This window comes from Pristiophorus japonicus, chromosome 13, assembly GCF_044704955.1.
Source record: "Pristiophorus japonicus isolate sPriJap1 chromosome 13, sPriJap1.hap1, whole genome shotgun sequence".
Taxonomy (NCBI): Eukaryota; Metazoa; Chordata; class Chondrichthyes; family Pristiophoridae; genus Pristiophorus; species Pristiophorus japonicus.
Genome location: NC_091989.1, coordinates 138,690,568 through 138,708,887, shown reverse-complemented (window position 1 = coordinate 138,708,887; position 18,320 = coordinate 138,690,568). Strand labels below are relative to the sequence as shown.

Genomic DNA, 18,320 nt, shown 5'->3' with positions numbered 1-18,320 from the left:
GGAACAAAGAAATGGCAGACCAATTGAACAAGTACTTTGGTTCAGTATTCACTAAGGAGGACACAAACAACCTTCCGGATATAAAAGTGGTCAGAGGGTCTAGTAAGGAGGAGGAACTGAGGGAAATCTTTATTAGTCGGGAAATTGTGTTGGGGAAATTGATGGGATTGAAGGCCGATAAATCCCCAGGGCCTGATGGACTGCATCCCAGAGTACTTAAGGAGGTGGCCTTGGAAATAGCGGATGCATTGACAGTCATTTTCCAACATTCCATTGACTCTGGATCAGTTCCTATCGAGTGGAGGGTAGCCAATGTAACCCCACTTTTTAAAAAAGGAGGGAGAGAGAAAGCAGGGAATTATAGACCGGTCAGCCTGACCTCAGTAGTGGGTAAAATGATGGAATCAATTATTAAGGATGTCATAGCAGCGCATTTGGAAAATGGTGACATGATAGGTCCAAGTCAGCATGGATTTGTGAAAGGGAGATCATGCTTGACAAATCTTCTGGAATTTTTTGAGGATGTTTCCAATAAAGTGGACAAAGGAGTACCAGTTGATGTGGTATATTTGGACTTTCAGAAGGCTTTCGACAAGGTCCCACACAGGAGATTAATGTACAAAGTTAAAGCACATGGGATTGGGGGTAGTGTGCTGACGTGGATTGAGAACTGGTTGTCAGACAGGAAGCAAAGAGTAGGAGTAAATGGGTACTTTTCGGAATGGCAGGCAGTGACTAGTGGGGTACCGCAGGGTTCTGTGCTGGGGCCCCAGCTGTTTACATTGTACATTAATGATTTAGACGAGGGGATTAAATGTAGTATCTCCAAATTTGCGGATGACACTAAGTTGGGTGGCAGTGTGAGCTGCGAGGAGGATGCTATGAGGCTACAGAGTGACTTGGATAGGTTAGGTGAGTGGGCAAATGCGTGGCAGATGAAGTATAATGTGGATAAATGTGAGGTTATCCACTTTGGTGGTAAAAACAGAGAGACAGACTATTATCTGAATGGTGACAGATTAGGAAAAGGGAAGGTGCAACGAGACCTGGGTGTCATGGTACATCAGTCATTGAAGGTTGGCATGCAGGTACAGCAGGCGGTTAAGAAAGCAAATGGCATGTTGGCCTTCATAGCGATGGGATTTGAGTACAGGGGCAGGGAGGTGTTGCTACAGTTGTACAGGGCCTTGGTGAGGCCACACCTGGAGTATTGTGTACAGTTTTGGTCTCCTAACTTGAGGAAGGACATTCTTGCTATTGAGGGAGTGCAGTGAAGATTCACCAGACTGATTCCCGGGATGGTGGGACTGACCTATCAAGAAAGACTGGATCAACTGGGCTTGTATTCACTGGAGTTCAGAAGAGTGAGAGGGGACCTCATAGAAACGTTTAAAATTCTGACGGGTTTGGACAGGTTGGATGCAGGAAGAATGTTCCCAATGTTGGGGAAGTCCAGAACCAGGGGTCACAGTCTAAGGATAAGGGGTAAGCCATTTAGGACCGAGATAAGGAGAAACTTCTTCACCCAGAGAGTGGTGAACCTGTGGAATTCTCTACCACAGGAAGTAGTTGAGGCCAATTCACTAAATATATTCAAAAGGGAGTTAGATGAAGTCCTTACTACTCGGGGGATCAAGGGGTATGGCGTGAAAGCAGGAAGTGGGTACTGAAGTTTCATGTTCAGCCATGAACTCATTGAATGGCGGTGCAGGCTAGAAGGGCTGAATGGCCTGCTCCTGCACCTATTTTCTATGTTTCTAAAGTACCCGCTGATGAATTATGCAATTTGTTAACCCCATTTGTCATAGTTTTGCCCACTCAGTTAATCTGTCCATGTCCCTTTGCAACTCCCTGCTCCCATCTGCACTTCTTACTGTTCCTCTTAACATCATGTCTTCTGAAAACTTAGATATACAACTCTGTATTCCTTTATCCAAGTCATTAATAAATGTGGCAAAAAGATGAACTGTCAATGATTGCATTACAGAGCAGTTTGTAATACTGACTATAACATGTGGGGCCAAAAGGTCTGTAAAGGGAGAAAATAACATCTAAATGCTGGATTTGAATAGAATTATCTTCTGTAACATACCATATTAAACATAATACTGGGTGAAACACATTCAAATCACTGACAATTGGTTCAAATCCAAACCCAAGGAAACAGACCACCTAAATACCATTGGCTGCTTGCAGTGTTTCTCAGCAATCCACAGATCTTACCTCATCATTTATGGGTTAACTTGCTTTGACTTCTTTTATAAATCCATGCTGACAGTGATTGGAATGATTTTTGCAGCTTTTGAACTGATGGCCTAGCATTCTGTAGCACGAGTGACTCCAGATTGCATTCTCAACTAGCAGCTAGCTCTTTCAAAAACATAAAAAAAAAACAGGTCTCACTGGGATATTTCTGTTCCTTATCAATTTACAAATATTCTATCATGTCAATAACCAAATGTATTTATTTAGCTTCCATCTTTCCTGTTTTATTCATCCTTCCATGAATTGTGCAAACCACTATGTACTCTTTTTCGCACCATAAGAATAGGGAAATAGCTACAGGTTCCTCCCTGCTGTTTAGATGCCAAGAACAGTCACTTTACCGACATAAGAAGGTATACTCAGTGGGAAACCAGATGATCAGAGTACCATTTTCTCTACAATTGAAAAGCACTACAAGGTGGTGAGCCAGAAACTGCGGCCGGAGGCTTCCTGTGGGCGGATGCCACCGACCAAATACATGAAAGTACCTGATGGTCCCGGATAAATGGTGTGTTTTCTGAATTACTTTTTTAAACCTTCAGTCCATAGCAGGATGAAGGAAATAGAGTGCAGATAGCTGGATCCAAATGAAATCCTTGTTTGGTTTTAATTCCAAAATCTGTCAATAGAAACTAACTGTTTAACAATTCGCCACTCCATTTGCAGTCCAGCGTATTCCAGGAGTGTATGTGCAGCTGGGTCTCTAAGTGAACCCGTGAGTTCTTTTAACTTGGGGTGGCCACTGCACACTGGCAACCATGCCGGCTTAGCTGAACAAGGTCTTGGTCCAGTGGCAAGGGAGGTCCAAGACAACTGGAGACCAGGCACAGCTCTATAAGCCTAATTGCCTATGGCGAAGTGTTGGCCGCAAGCTCAGCGCCGAGTAGCGCTATTGATGGTGGATTGGGTCTGTAATGGATCCGTTGGTAAGGATCACGACCTGCATGTCATTGTGAAGCAGGCGAAGGATGTTGACAAACTTTTGGGGGCATCCGAAACGGAGGAGGATGCTCCATGGACCCTCACGGTTGACAATGTCAAAGACCTTTGTAAGATCGAAAAAGGCCATCTCATGGCCCCAAGTTTCCACATGATTTGTTCCTGATTTTTAGGAGCAACTGGTGTAGAACGGAGTATCTTAGAAATCGGAATTCTCATCATTTAGTTTGCTCCAGTTCTAGTCAGTTAGAACAGTTTCACTTTGGAACAGAATTTTTTTTCCCAAAAGGGGGCGTGTCCGGCCACTTACGCCTGATTTCAAAGTTTCGTGAGTGAAACCTTACTCCAAACTAACTTAGAATGGAGTAAGTGAAGATTTTTGTATGCTCGAAAAAACCTTGTCTACACTTTAGAAAATCAGGCGTAGGTTACAAATCAGGCGTAGGGAACGAGGTGGGGGGCGGGGGGGGGGAAGGGAAGTCATTAAATTCTACAATCAATCCTTAGTTATACTTATACAAATATTATACAAATAAATCCAACTTAAATAAAAATTTATAAGCAAAGAAAAGATTAAATAAACCATGTTCCTACCTGTGTGAAATAGCATCAGCCTTCGAGCTGCTGTGCTTCAGGCAGGCCTTTCATGTTGGAGACAGACAGGGGTGTGGCGTCAGTGTCTCGACGGCAGTGGCAGCAAGCTTCGAGCTGAGCTGCAGTGCTTGAGGCAGGCCTTCATTCTCTTCGTGGCTGGCCGCGAAGAAGCAACACCGGACGGACCCGAGGCCATTCGGCCATGAGATATCAGCGGCGTCAGTGGCTGGCCGGCAGCCGAAGAATCAGCAGCGGACCGATGTGAGGCCATTCGGCCACAGGATATCAGCGGCGTCAGTGGCTGGCCGGCAGCCGAAGAATCAACACCTGATACACGCAGCTCTTTATGGTGCTTGAGGCCATTCGGCCACGCTTTAGGGGCGGCGTCAGTGGTTCGATGGCAGCCAAAGATACAGCAGCAGCCTTCGAGCTGTGAGGGGGACTGAGGCCATTTGGACAGGGAGAGGCAGCCACATCGACAGTTTTATATTTAAATTTGCAGAATGGGTGCTGCATTGTCAACGCCACGTATTATGCAATGGTTTGCCATCTTTGTTCTTGGTGGACGTTGATCCATTGCAAAGTTGAATTGGCACTCTTATTTCTCCAAACACACAGTCCTTAATTTGCATGCACCAATGCAGCACTGGTTCTGCAAGTTTAGCAGTGAAAAGCTGAACTCACTGATTTCAGCAGGTGATTTATTCAGCAGTGCTGCTAAAAGCACTCCCTCACACACAGAAATATCAAAAAAAATTAAATTACAAGCCTTTGCAGGAGTCCAAGAAACAAATCTTCACTTTTTCTGCAGTATTTTTAAAAATGGCCGAGTGCCAATGTTTGTGTGAGACTGCGCGTGTGCGCACGCTCCAACGCGCACGCGCAGGGTTGCCGGCACCACAAAGGCTAATTTAAATTGTACCCGCCCCCTGCTACTTAGAAAATCGGCGCGAGTGTTAGGCTCCGCCCCGTGCTGCGAAGAGCGCGCCGCGCCAAGCAGGCATCGAGCTCCAAGGAGCTCGAGAATATCGGACTTTTTTTTAGGCGCAGTTTTCGGCGCGAAAAACAGGCGCCCAGCTCGGAGGTGCGGCGTTTTTGCCGCGGGACGAAACTTGGGGCCAATATGGCGGGCACTGCTCCCTGCATTTTTCCTGCAACTGTGGCGCTGCAAAGATCATGTCTGTTGTGCCCCGAAGGGGACGAAATCCCGCATTGTGATTCCGGGAGGAACTCCTCGGCCACAGGAAGAAGTCGATTGAGGAGAACTCTAGCGACAACTTTCCCAGTGGCTGATAGCAGGGAGATTCCCCTGTAGTTGCCACAGTCGGACTTGTCCCCTTTTTTAAAAATGGTCATGATCACTGCATCTCTGAGATCCCCCGGCATGCTCTCTTCCCTCCAGATGAGAGAGATGAGGTTATGTATCCATGCCAACAGTGCTTCTCCGCCATACTTGAGCGCCTCAGCAGAGATTCCATCCGCACCCATAGCCTCGTTATTCTTCAGCTGTTTTATGGCTTTGCCTATCTCGTGCAACATTGGAGTTTCACTGAGTTTGTGGCGGGTCGCATGCTGCGGGATGGAGTCGAGAACACTCGAGTCAAAGGCCTCGGTGTCCTTAATGAGTGTTTCCCCTTCTTGGCCAGGAGTGGGGTGGGGCTTTGGGAGTTTGGACCGTAGGTGGCCTTGACTGCAGTGAAGAATCCTCGCATATCGTGGCTGTCGGCCAGTTGTTGTATCTCCTATGCTTTTTCCATCCACCACCTGTTCTTTCGGTCCCGGGTTTTTTGTTGGACCTGAGCCTTGAGCCGTCTGTAATGTTGTTTCGCAGCTCCCGAATTGGGTTGTTGCTTGAGGCTCAGAAATGCTTTGCGCTCGAGATCTATTCGTTCTTCGATCTCCTGATCACTTTCATCAAACCAGTCCTGATGTTTTCGGGTTGAGTGACCAAGTGTCTCTTCACAGGCACTGGTTATAGAGGCCTGGAGGGCAGACCAAGCGCTGTGGGCATTCAGCATCTCAGGATCATTAAGGCACGCCAGATTGGCTGTGAGGCGCTGGCTGTATAGGGCTCTCTTAGCTGGATTTCCAAGTGTCCCAGCATTAACTTTTTTGCGAAACTGCTTCTGCTGTCCCCTCTGCTTTGGGGCAATGTTAATGTTGATGATGGAACGGATTAGGCAGTGGTCCGTCCAGCAGTCGTCAGCTCCTGTCACGGCACGGGTGATGCGCACATCCTTGCGATCCCTGGCTCGGACGATGACATAATCAAGCAGGTGCCAGTGTTTGGAGCGAGGGTGTTGCCACGATGCCTTGTATTTGTCCCTCTGGTGGAACAACGTGTTGGTGATGAGGAGTTCATGTTCTAGACATTTTGTCAGGAGTATGGTACCACTGGAGTTGGCTTTTCCTAACCCCTTTCTGCCAATAACGCCTCCCCAAAGGGCTGTGTCTTTGCCGACCCTGGTATTAAAATCACCCAGGAGGTTCAATTTGTCACCTGTGGGGACGCGGGACAAGGATGTCTCGAGGTTGGAATAAAAACCCTCTTTAGCCTCATCCGTTTCATCGAGCGTAGGGGCGTACGCACTGATGACTGTGGCACATTAGTTCTGGGATAAAGTAATATGAAAAATTACGAGGCGTCCGTTAACCCCACAGGGGGAGTCTCTGAGGCGGTTGAGTAGCTCATTCTTGACGGCAAAGCCGACTCCATGAAGGCGGCGTTCTGCCTCTGGTTTCCCTTTCCAGAAGGTGGTATAACCTCCACCATGTTCCTTCAACTGGCCTTCCCCTGCCCGCCGGGTCTCGCTTAGGGCGGCAATGTCAATGTCAAAACATCTGAGTTCCCGGGCAACTATGGCGGTGCGGCGTTCCGGCCTGTTGCTGTTGGGATTGTCCATGAGGGTCCTGACATTCCAGGTCTCGAACTTCATATTAGCGAAGTGGAAGATGCCTGTGAGTGAGTTCTTATAACATGGGGTGGCCGCTGCACACTGGCAATCACATGGGCTTAGCTGAACAAGGTCTTGGTCCAGTGGCAAGGGAGGTCCAAGACAACTGGAGACCAGGCACAGCTCTATAAGCCTAATTGCCTACGGCGAAGTGTTGGCCGCAAGCTCGGCGCCGAATAGCGCCATTACAGACCCAATTCACATCCGGACTGGGGTCAAACAGGGCTGCGTCATCGCTCCAACCCTCTTCTCAATCTTCCTCGCTGCCATGCTCCACCTCACAATCAACAAGCTCCCCGCTGAAGTGGAACTAAACTACAGAACCAGTGGGAAGCTGTTTAACCAACACCGCCTCCAGGCTAGGTCCAAAATCACCCCAACCTCTGTCATTGAGCTGCAGTATGCAGACAACACCTGCGTCTGCGCACATTCAGAGGCTGAACTCCAGGATATAGTCAATGTATTCACGGAGGCATATGAAAGGATGGACCTTACGCTTAACATCCGTAAGACAAAGGTCCTCCACCAGCCTGTCACCGCCGCACAGCACTGCCCTCCAATCATCAAGATTCACGGCACGGCCCTCGACAATGTGGACCATTTCCCTTATCTCGGGAGCTTCTTATCAACAAAGGCAGACATTGATGCGGAGATTCAACATCGCCTCCAGTGCGCCAGTGCAGCCTTCGGCCGTCTGAGGAAAAGAGTGTTTGAAGACCAAGCCCTCAAATCTACCAACAAGCTCATGGTCTACAGGGCTGTAGTAATACCCGCCCTCGTGTATGGATCCGAGGCATGGACGATGTATAGAAGGCACCTCAAGTTGCTGGAGATATATCACCAACGATGTCTCCGCAAGATCCTGCAAATCCCCTGGGAGGACAGGCGCACCAACATCAGTGTCCTCGACCAGGCTAACATTCCCAGTATTGAAGCACTGACCACACTCGATCAGCTTTGCTGGGCAGGCCACATAGTTCGCATGCCAGATACGGGACTCCCGAAGCAAATGCTTTATGTGGAGCTCCTTCGTGGTAAACGAGCCAAAGGTGAGCAGCGGAAACATTATAAGGACACCCTCAAAGCCTCCCTGGTAAAGTGCGACATCACCACTGATACCTGGAAGGTCCTGGCCGAAGACCGCCCGAGGTGGAGAAAGTGCATCCAGGAGGGCATTGAGCTCTTCAAGTCTCAATGCAAAGAGCGTGAAGAGGGCAAGCGCAGACAGCGGAACGAGCGCGCGGCAAACCAGCCCCCCGACCCCTTCCCTCGATGAATGTCTGTCCCACCTGTGACAGGGTCTGTGGCTCTCGTAACGGACTGTTTAGCCATCAAAGAACTCACTTTGGGAGTGGAAGCAAGTCTTCCTCGATTCCGAGGGGCTATCTATGAATATGAATGGGATGCCCCCAAGAACACAAACAGTTAAAATAAATCAGAAAAGAACTTCACATATTTAAAATTAATTGAAATTGAATTTAATTAAATGTTTTAGACAAAAATATTTTTGGGAATTTTTAAAAATGATATATTTAATAGAGGTAATAGACAGGGCTTTTAGTATAACAATTATTGATAAAATTGTATTTTTCTATCTTTTAAAACTCTTACGCTGGTAAAAGCAGACCTTACGCGGGGATCCGTTGGAACTGTGAAAAGACATTTTGACAGTTTGCAAGTGCTGGTTTTCGGCACATGCGCATTGCACGCTGAGAACTGGCACTTGCAGGGCCTCTACAGGTGTGTTCACATGTTGTACGCACCCAGAGAGACTGTGATTTTTGGGCCATGGTATTCAAGCCCTCTACCTCACGTCAACCTCTGTCAGGTTATTGTAAACTGTTACGTAAATATTAATCCTTGTGGAAAGAAATGGTAGGATTGGAAATCTTCAAGGTCTTTACAGACTTCAAAGAAATCCCATTTTAACTTTGTTAATTGCAAGATGTTCGAAGACGGAAAGCCCCGTTTTCTTACGATACATTTGCACTGCAAGTTTAATATTGGTGTGAAACAAAATGCTACATTGGAAGTATATATCTGGTGTCAGCTCAACTCAAAAAGAGATCATCCTACCCATATAGAGCAAGCCAGATGTGCACATATTTTCCTTAAAACCAGAGGAACATCTAAAATAAATAACACAATTAAATATTAGCCAATATATCAATTTTAAGAGGGTTTCCTTTTGTATTGCTCATGGTAAGCGGCAAGATATGCGGTTTAACAATGACAGGAATGAAAGAGTCTGCAGCAAATAATGTATACTGTTAAAAAAAATAGTTGATGTCCTGTGATGTTGATCAAGGAGTTGCATGGAGTACCTTCTGTCAGTAAAGTGACTGTTCCTGGATGTAACCTGTGGCACATTGTATTGCAAGCTGTAAATAAATAAATGTGGAGACCAGCTGGATTGGGTTGACTGGAAGGAAGTTCAAAAATACAACCTAAATACCCAGCAAGAAATAATGTACGAGGAATGAGTTGGCAGGAAATAAATTAATAAATGAATAATGCAATAATAGGCCAGTAGAAAAGAAATGAAAACGTTCACAACAGGAAGCATTCGGGGTGAGAGGTCAGGTCTTTACCAAATCTTGGAATCAGCACAAGGAATGAAATGAGGCAAAAGACAAGAAAGATTTACATGTTGAGGAAGCAAAGTGGTGGCTGATAGAGCTTGGGAGAAATGTTTTTAAAGAGATTTTCTCGTTAACTGAAGCAGTGTTATTCAATTGGTTTCATATGGCTGTCGATTCTATAAGCAGAAATATGGGGCTGAAAATTGGCTTAGAAGAGAACACCAGGCTTAAGTACGAGGTTGCGCCTGTATGGGTGTTCGGCTGCTAACCACCAAAGTTCACAAGGTTGGGGGAAGGTCCCATTATTTGCATGTGAATGGGCAGTGCCTGTGCTACTTGGAGTGCATTAGGGCGCCCGCCCCAGATACTAGAAAATAGTCTGATTATTGCTCGTTTGGGGGATGGTGCTACCCTTTGAAATAATAAATAAGTGTCCCCGCAGCCGATTTGTGAGGTAGCCCAAACTTTTTCTATGATTAAATCTTCATTTTTCATAGGTCCAGGCCACTTTCCAGGTGGTTCACACTCCTGCCACTCAAATGGGCAGTATGTCTGTATTTTTTGTTTTTACTTTAGATTCCAGCATCCGCAGTAGATTGCTTCTCTATTTGGGCCAGTATGTCAGCTTTCACCAGGAGTACTGACCACCAGCCCTGTCCTGCCTTTGCCCCTGCTACTTCCCTGGAAAGGGGAGGCTTTTACCCTTGAGGCCCACAGAAGTTCACGTGTAAGGCAGGACCACGCGCATCCAGGCCCTGGCCTAATAACTCTGACGGAAGAGCAAGGGAAGGGGTGTGGGGGGTGGGTGTGGGGGGGGGGGGGGGGGGAGGAGCGTGGAGGAGAACTGTGAATATTCGGTATTTTTATTGAATATGCTAATTTTGCATTAGTGTGCATGCTTCAGCCAATATGCCTCAGAAAATTCATTTTAAGAATCCATTAAAACAATGTGGGCATCCGTTTGAAAGAACACCAAAAACCTTTGCTGTAGTCTTTACTGTGATACCATCTAATTATATCACTTTGTCACTATGTTCTCTCCCCTTCTGTTCACCTACACACTCCCTCTGATTTGCTGGATATTACAAAACAGATCAAAATAAGTGGGTGCTGTTCATGCATCCATCATCATTCCAGGATCTCCAGAACACACTTTCAATGAATCTACAGTTTATTTATTCTGAGACATGTGGACATGCCATTGACCTATCCCCACATAAATGGAACCTACAGAAGCATAAGTCTATGCCACACAATTTTAGTTCTTCTCACTCATATAATTTGAACAGCTTGTTGTCAAGTGTCCTCTATATTCAATGAGTCAAGTTTAACTGTGAACAGCTTTATGCATATCATTCAATGCATCCAGCTGCTAGCATATTTAATCCATTGCTTCCTTCACTCTGAATGAATGGTTTTCTGATTAGCTATTAATTAGGATTAAGTTTCAAACGGACAAATCCACAAACCTATAAAAATGCAGTACACCCAAGTTTGCTTCATTTTAAACACTACACAGAACATCTAGCAAAATGAGTGTGCTGGTTGTTTCGGACTAGAATTTCAATAGAACTATGTAAAAACAATCTGCTCCATGCTAATTTATACCTAGTTACAAGAACATGCAGACGATTGTAAATGTGTTGAAATTGAACAGAGAAACTTGCCATCTGTCAAAATATGACTGGTATTAATGATACCAGACATGCCTTTAAATCCCTTTGGCTGTCAATATAAATTTGCTTCACAAAACTTTGTAAAACTTGGATAATGCCATATGTGCATCAATTTCACCCAATGCAATGAGAGCCAAAGTTTCCAACCTGATGGAAACCATTTGGCATAGGCGGTCACTGGAATCTATTTACAGATTAAAGTGTGATTGGCATGATTATGGTGACAATACCTTAACGAGGAAAGGAAAATAATATCTAAGGGAGGAAATAAAGACTAGTTTTATTATATGTTATGTAGGTACAGAAATGGGTTGGAGGAAAGTAAAATACAGAATACCGTTTGTGTAAAACCATCAATATATTAAAGATTGAGGGAAAAAATACACAATTATTAAAGATAGTTAACGGGAACGGTTATGTTACAGGACTAGTAATCCAGAGGCATGGACTAATGATCCAGAGACATGATTTCAAATCCCACCATGGCAGCTGGGGAATTTAAATTCAGTTAATTAAATAAATCTGACATTAAAAAAGCTAGTATCAGTTAATGGTGACCATGAAACTATCAGACTGTTGTAAAAACCCATCTGATTCACTAATGTCCTTTAGGCAAGAAAATCTGCTGTCCTTACCTGGTCTGGCCTATATGTGACTCCAAACCCACAGCAATATGGTTGACTCTAAACTACTGCCCTCTGAAATGGCCTAGCAAGCCACTCAGTTGTAACCAACCACTACAGAAAATAATAAGAATAAAACTGAATGGACCACCAAGCATCGATCTTGGCACCAACTTCGGACACGACAACAGCACACCCAGCCCAGTCGACCCTGCAAAATCCTCCGCACTAACATCTGGGGACATGTGCCAAAATTGGGAGAGCAGTCCCACAGACTAGTCAAGCAACAGCCTGACAGCCACACTCTCAAAATCATACATTTCAGCCAATGCCCCAGACTCCTCCATAACCATCCCTGGATATGTCCTGTCCCAATGGCAGGACGGATCCACCAGAGGTAGCGGTACAGTGCTTTAGTCAGGAAGGAGTGGCCCTGGGAGTCCTCAACATTGACTCTGGACCCCATGAAGTCGCATGGCTTCAGGTCAAGTATCGGTACCTACCACCCTCCCTCAGCTGATCAGTACTCCTGCATGTTGAAAACCACTTGGAAGAAGCACTGAGGGCAGCAAGGGCACAGAATGTACTCTGGGTGGGGGACGTCAATGTCCATCACCAAGAGTGGCTCGGGAGCACCACTACTGACCGATCTGGCTGAGTCCTGAAGGATATAGCTGCCAAACTGAGCCTGCAGCAGGTGATGAGAGAACCAACACGAGGGAAAAACCTACCTGACCTCGTTCTCACCAATCTACCCGTCACAGATGCATCTGTCCATGACAGCATTGTTAGCAGTGACCACTGAACAGTCCTTGGGAGTCGAAGACCCGTCTTCACACTGAGGACACCTACCATCGTGTTGTGTGGTACTATCACCTTGCTAAATGGGATAGATTCAAAACAGATCTAGCAGCTCAAAACTGGGTATCCATGAGGCACTATGGGCCATCAGCAGCAGCAGAATTGTACTCCACCACAATCTGTAGCCTTATGGCCTGGCATATCCCTCACTCTACCATTACCATCAAGCCAGGGGACCAACCCTGGTTTAATGAGGAGTGCATGCCAGGAGCAGCACCAGGCATACCTGGAGAAGCTGCAACACAGGACTACATTCATGCTAAACAGCGAAAGCAGAATGCTATAGACAGAACTAAGCAATCCCACAACTAACAGATCAGATCAAAGCTCTGCAGTCCTGCCACATCAAGTCGTGAATGGCAGTGGACAATTAAGCTAATAGGAGGAGGAGGCTCCATGAATATCCCCATCCTCAATAATGGCAGAGCCCAACACGCGAGTGCAAAAGACAAGGTTGAAATTTTTGCAACCATCTTCAGCCAGAAGTGCCAAGTGAAGGCTATGGGTCCAGACAACATCCCGGCTGTTGTGCTGAAGACATGCGGTCCAGCCTCTAGCCAAGCTGTTCCTGTACAGCTATAATATTGGCATCTACCCGACAATGTGGAAAACTGCCCAGGTATGTCATGTCCACAAAAAGCAGGACAAATCCAATCCGGCCAATTACCGCCCCATCAGTCTGATCTCAATCATCAGCAAAGTGATGGAAGGTGTCATCGACAGTACTATCAAGCGGCACTTACTCATCAATAACTAGCTCAGCGATGCTCAGTTTGGGTTCTGCCAGGACCACTTGGCTCCAGACCTTATTACAGTCTTGGTCCAAACATGGAAAAAAAGAGCTGAATTCCAGAGGTGAGGTGAGTGTGGCATCAAGGCGCCCTCATCAAATTGAAGTCAAAGGGGATCGGGGGGAAAACTCTCCACTGGCTTGAGTCATATCTAGCACAAAGAAAGATGGTTGTAGTTGTTGGAGGCCAATCATCTCAGCCAAGGACATCGCTGCAGGAGTTCCTCAGGGCAGTGTCCCTTACCCAACCATCTTCCGTTGCTTCATCAATGACCTTCCCTCCAGCATAAGCAATGGGGATGTTCGCTGATAATTGCACAGTGTTCAGTTCCATTTGCAACTCCCCAGATAATAAAGCAATCCATACCTGCATGCAGCAAGACCTGAACAACATTCCGGCTTGGGCTGATCAGTGGCAAGTAACATTCGTGCCACACAAGTGCCAGGCGATGACTATCTCCAACATGAGATTCTAACCACCGCCCCATGACATTCAACAGCATTACGACCACTGAATCCCCCACTATCAACATACTGGGGGGGCGGGGGGGCGGGTCACTATTGTTAGGAATTAGGGTTACCTGAAAATGATACTGTGTTTATTGATTATATATTTCTGCTCGAGGAAAGTTACTGTATAAGTTATGAGAATGCTTAAGTTTCACTTTCCCAAGAAGGTGTTTTTAATGAGTTAGATTAGAGAATGCATAACATTTTGACTTAGTCATTAATTTGGCCAATGAAGGGCCAACCTAATGTTTCTTCCATTATTACTAATAATCAATTATAATGCTAAAGTAGAATTTGGAGTTTGTTTAACAGATATTAATAGTTAATTGATATAAAAGTCATTGAATAGAAGGAATGGAAGTTAGGGTATCCATGACGACTGGCTAAAATAAGGTAGTTCTAGCCTGGGGCCCTGAGTTAATGGCCTAAGATTGCCCTGAGACATGCACCGGTTGGAGCAGGGAGGACAAGGCAGAATGCGATCAGAGACTATAGCTATGAGGGAACCGGGCTTGACAGATAAGAGGGTTCCAGATGGATGGATTGGCCTTCAAAACCATAAACTAGAAAGATGAGTAATGGTTGTAAAAATCCCTCATTCGGGGTGGGTCCTCATCAACAGGTGAAGACAAAGAACTAAAAGTACTATTGGGCAATAGGTTTTTAAAGGTGCCTTCATAGGTCGAATAGCCCTGTCAATAATTTGATCCCAGGCCCACCCATAAAAAGAGGATAAAAGAAACACCATTAGGGTTCATTCAGACAAATCGGGAAGGGAGAACCACACAAGGGTGAGCTGGTTGAATGATCTTTCGAGAGTGGACCCTGCTCATTGAAGTCAACCACTCTTGGGGTTCCAGATAAAAGGAAGAGATGATATGTAAGAACATAAGAAATAGGAACAGGATCAGGCCATATGGCCCCTCAAGCCCGCTCCATCATTCAATAAGATCATGGCTGATCTGATCATGGACTCAGCTCCACTTCCCTGCCCGCTCCCCATAACCCCTTATTATTTAAGAAACTGTCTATTTCTGTCTTAAATGTATTCAATGTCCCAGCTTCCACAGCTCTGAGGCAGCAAATTCCACAGATTTACAACCCTCAGAGAAGAAATTTCTCCTCATCTCTGTTTTAAATGGGCGGCCCCTTATTCTAAGATCGTGCCCTCTAGTTCTAGTCTCCCCCATCAGTGGAAACATCCTCTCTGCATCCAACTTGTCAAGCCCCCTCATAATCTTATACGTTTCGATAAGATCACTTCTCATTCTTCTGAATTCCAATGAGTAGAGGCCCAACCTACTCAACCTTTCCTCAAAAGTAAACCCCCTCATCCCCAGAATCAACCTAGTGAACCTTCTCTGAACTGCCTCCAAAGCAAGTATATCCTTTTGTAAATATGGAAACCAAAACTGCACGCAGTATTCCAGGTGTGGCCTCACCAATACCCTATACAGCTGTTGCAAGACTTCCTTGCTTTTATACTCCATCCCCTTTGCAATGAAGACCAAGATACCATTGGCCTTCCTTATCACTTGCTCTACCTGCATACTATCCTTTTGTGTTTCAATCACAAGTACCCCCAGGTCCGATTGTACTGCGGCACTTTGCAATCTTTCTCCATTTAAATAATAACTTGCTCTTTGATTTTTTTCTGTCAAAGTGCATGACCTCACACTTTCCAACATTATACTCCATCTGCCAAATGTTTGCCCACTCACTTAGCCTGTCTATGTCCTTTTGCAGATTTTTTGTGTCCTCCTCACACATTGCTTTTCCTCCCATCTTTGTATCATCAGCAAACTTGGCTACTTTACACTCGGTCCCTTGTTCCAAGTCGTTAATATAGATTGTAAATAGTTGGGGTCCCAGCACTGATCCCTGCAGCACCCCACTAATTACTGGTTGCCAACCAGAGAATGAACCATTTATCGCGACTCTCTGTTTTCTGTTAGTTAGCCAATCCTCTATCCATGCTAATATATTACCCCCAACCCCGTGAACTTTTATCTTGTGCAGTAACCTTTTATGTGGCATCTTGTCAAATGCCTTCTGGAAGTCCAATACACCACATCCACCGATTCCCCTTTGTCCACCCTGCTCGTTACATCCTCGAAGAACTCCAGGAAATTTGTCAAACAAGACTTCCCCTTCATAAATCCATGCTGACTCTGCCTGACCGAATTTTGCTTTTCCAAATGTCCTGCTACTGCTTCTTTAATAATGGAATCCAACATTTTCCCAACCACAGATGTTAGGCTAACTCGTCTATGCTGGATAACTGCTTGCCACGGTCATAGGCTTTTGCTGTATAACTCAGGTGTTATATTTTGTCCTGAAGTCTGAATAAACACAATATATCCACCATATTGGTTTGCACTCGAACCTGATTGTTACTCACCAAAGCCTTTCCACAATCTACAAGGCACAAATCAGGAGTGTTGTAGAATACTCTCCGCTTGCCTGGATGAGTACAGCACCAAAAACACACAAGAAGCTCGACACCATCCAGGATAAAATAGCTCGCTTGATCAGCACCCCATTCACCACCTGTCGACTCTGCAGGGCCCTACCTGGATCACTGGGGAGAGGGGTACTGTGGCATCAGCACCGGCACTCAAGCAGAGTGCACTGAAGTGAAGTGCCGGGCTGCCAGATTGTGGCACCGACCCCGCGTTGAAGGATGCAACGGGCCACGACAGGTAAGTCGGCCCACTGGGCATTGTGGCTGCAGTGCGTACCATCTACACAATGCATTGCAGTAACTCGCCAAAGCTTCTTCGACAGCACCTTCCAAACGCACGACCTCTACCACCGAGGAGATAGGCAACAGGCGCATGGGAACACCATTACCTGCAAATTTTTCTCCAAGTTACACACCATCCTGACTTGGAAATATATCGCCGCCATTCCTTCATCGTCGCTGGGTCAAAATCCTGGAACTCTCTCCCTAACAGCACTGTGGGAGTACGTTCACCACAAGGACTGCAGCAGTTCAAGAAGGCGGTTCACCACTACCATCTTGAGGACAATTATGGATGGGACTTGCCAATGATGTCCCCATCCCAGGAACGAATAATTTAAAAAATATATTAATTCCAAGTTACTGTTAAGTTTGAGGGCTGCTAAAAGGATCACTCCAATGCTTGCTCCCTGAGCTTTGTAGAGGGAAATCAACAAGAAAAACATTCGCAAATATTTGAGAGAGATTCAAACAGTAGAGACAAATCATACTCCAGCAGCCCTGGTTCCAGAACTGATCATCAACTCTGCAGTTAAACTTTTACGTATGAGAGACAGAGTTCCAGTTGACATCGCCACCTTAGAAAGAGTTCTATAGCCAGTAGTGGCATGTAAAGGTTTGCTACCAGATTTTGTTTAGACTGAAGCAGAATATTGAGTTTCAGTTACAGTAGCTTTTAAGCTAAACCTCTAATCTTAATGCAAGGCACCTAAGTGCGAGCAACTCCTATGCTGCTCTACTCATAATCTGGTTAAGCATAGGCAGCCTCTTCACATCTTTACAAATTTGGAAAAACTGGACTCAGAAATGGAGCAGGCTATTCTTTTTAAGTCCGCTGGTAAGCTTTGGATTGGATTGAGAAAAAAATGGGTTTTCGCAGCAGCCTGCCAAACAGGATTACAATATTCCTCCATCATTAATCAGGTTTATGTTTTGTAAAACACTAAAGTTGCCAAGGGCGATAAGCAAGGATAAAATTTCTTATGGTCATTTTCATCACTCGCTTATCCTAGACTCCAAAGAGCTCATAACCCCGAGAGCAGAGGCAGGTGGGTAACATCATCGTTCATCTTTTTCAAGACAACAAATCCAAATCAAAAGATGCTTATTTTCTGGGCTGAATGACTATATAATTTGGTTCACCATCTCGAGTTTTTTTGATTCCATTGTTTAGAACAGAGAGCCACCATTGGATTCCTTCCACATATACAGACAAATTAAACCTAGATTATTCGAACAAAAATAACTTGGATTTGAGAAAATAATTGTCAAAAATGCAATCTACTCTGTGCAATTTATTATTTGAATATGGCTATCCTTATTGTACTGAAAAGCTTTAACTTATATTACTAAAAGTTTTCCTTATTGGGTTCACTTTTGGGGGGGAAATTGCATAGCGTTCTGTTTGAGGGCAGTAACAGCCGCGAAGTGGGAGTTCCTGCACCAGCTGTGGAAGTCCCGCCCCATTCGCGATATTGGGGTTACTGCCCCCGAGAGGAAATGGAATGAAAAACAACGCATTCCACTTCCTCTGTTGGTCATTAAGGGGGCGGAAGTACAGGGAGAGGGGCGCAGGGGCAAGCACTGGGACACGTGGTGCTGCGCCGTGTAGAAAGGGAGAGCCAAGCTGCAGACTCTGCAGGGCCCTACGTGGACCACTGGGGAGCGGGGTACTGTGGCATCAGCCCAGCACTCAAGCGGAGTGCTGGGCTGCCAGATTGTGGCACGGACCTCGCGTTGAAGGATGCAAAGGGCCATGACAGGTAAGTCAGACGATTTTTTT

General features: G+C 45.6%; 1 protein-coding gene across 1 annotated transcript in view; it reads right to left on the bottom strand.

Annotated features, from left to right (window-relative positions):
- Positions 1–18,320, bottom strand: part of itfg1 (integrin alpha FG-GAP repeat containing 1) — a 331,482-nt gene that overhangs the window by 79,557 nt on the left and 233,605 nt on the right. The gene's annotated exons all lie outside the window — the stretch shown is intronic.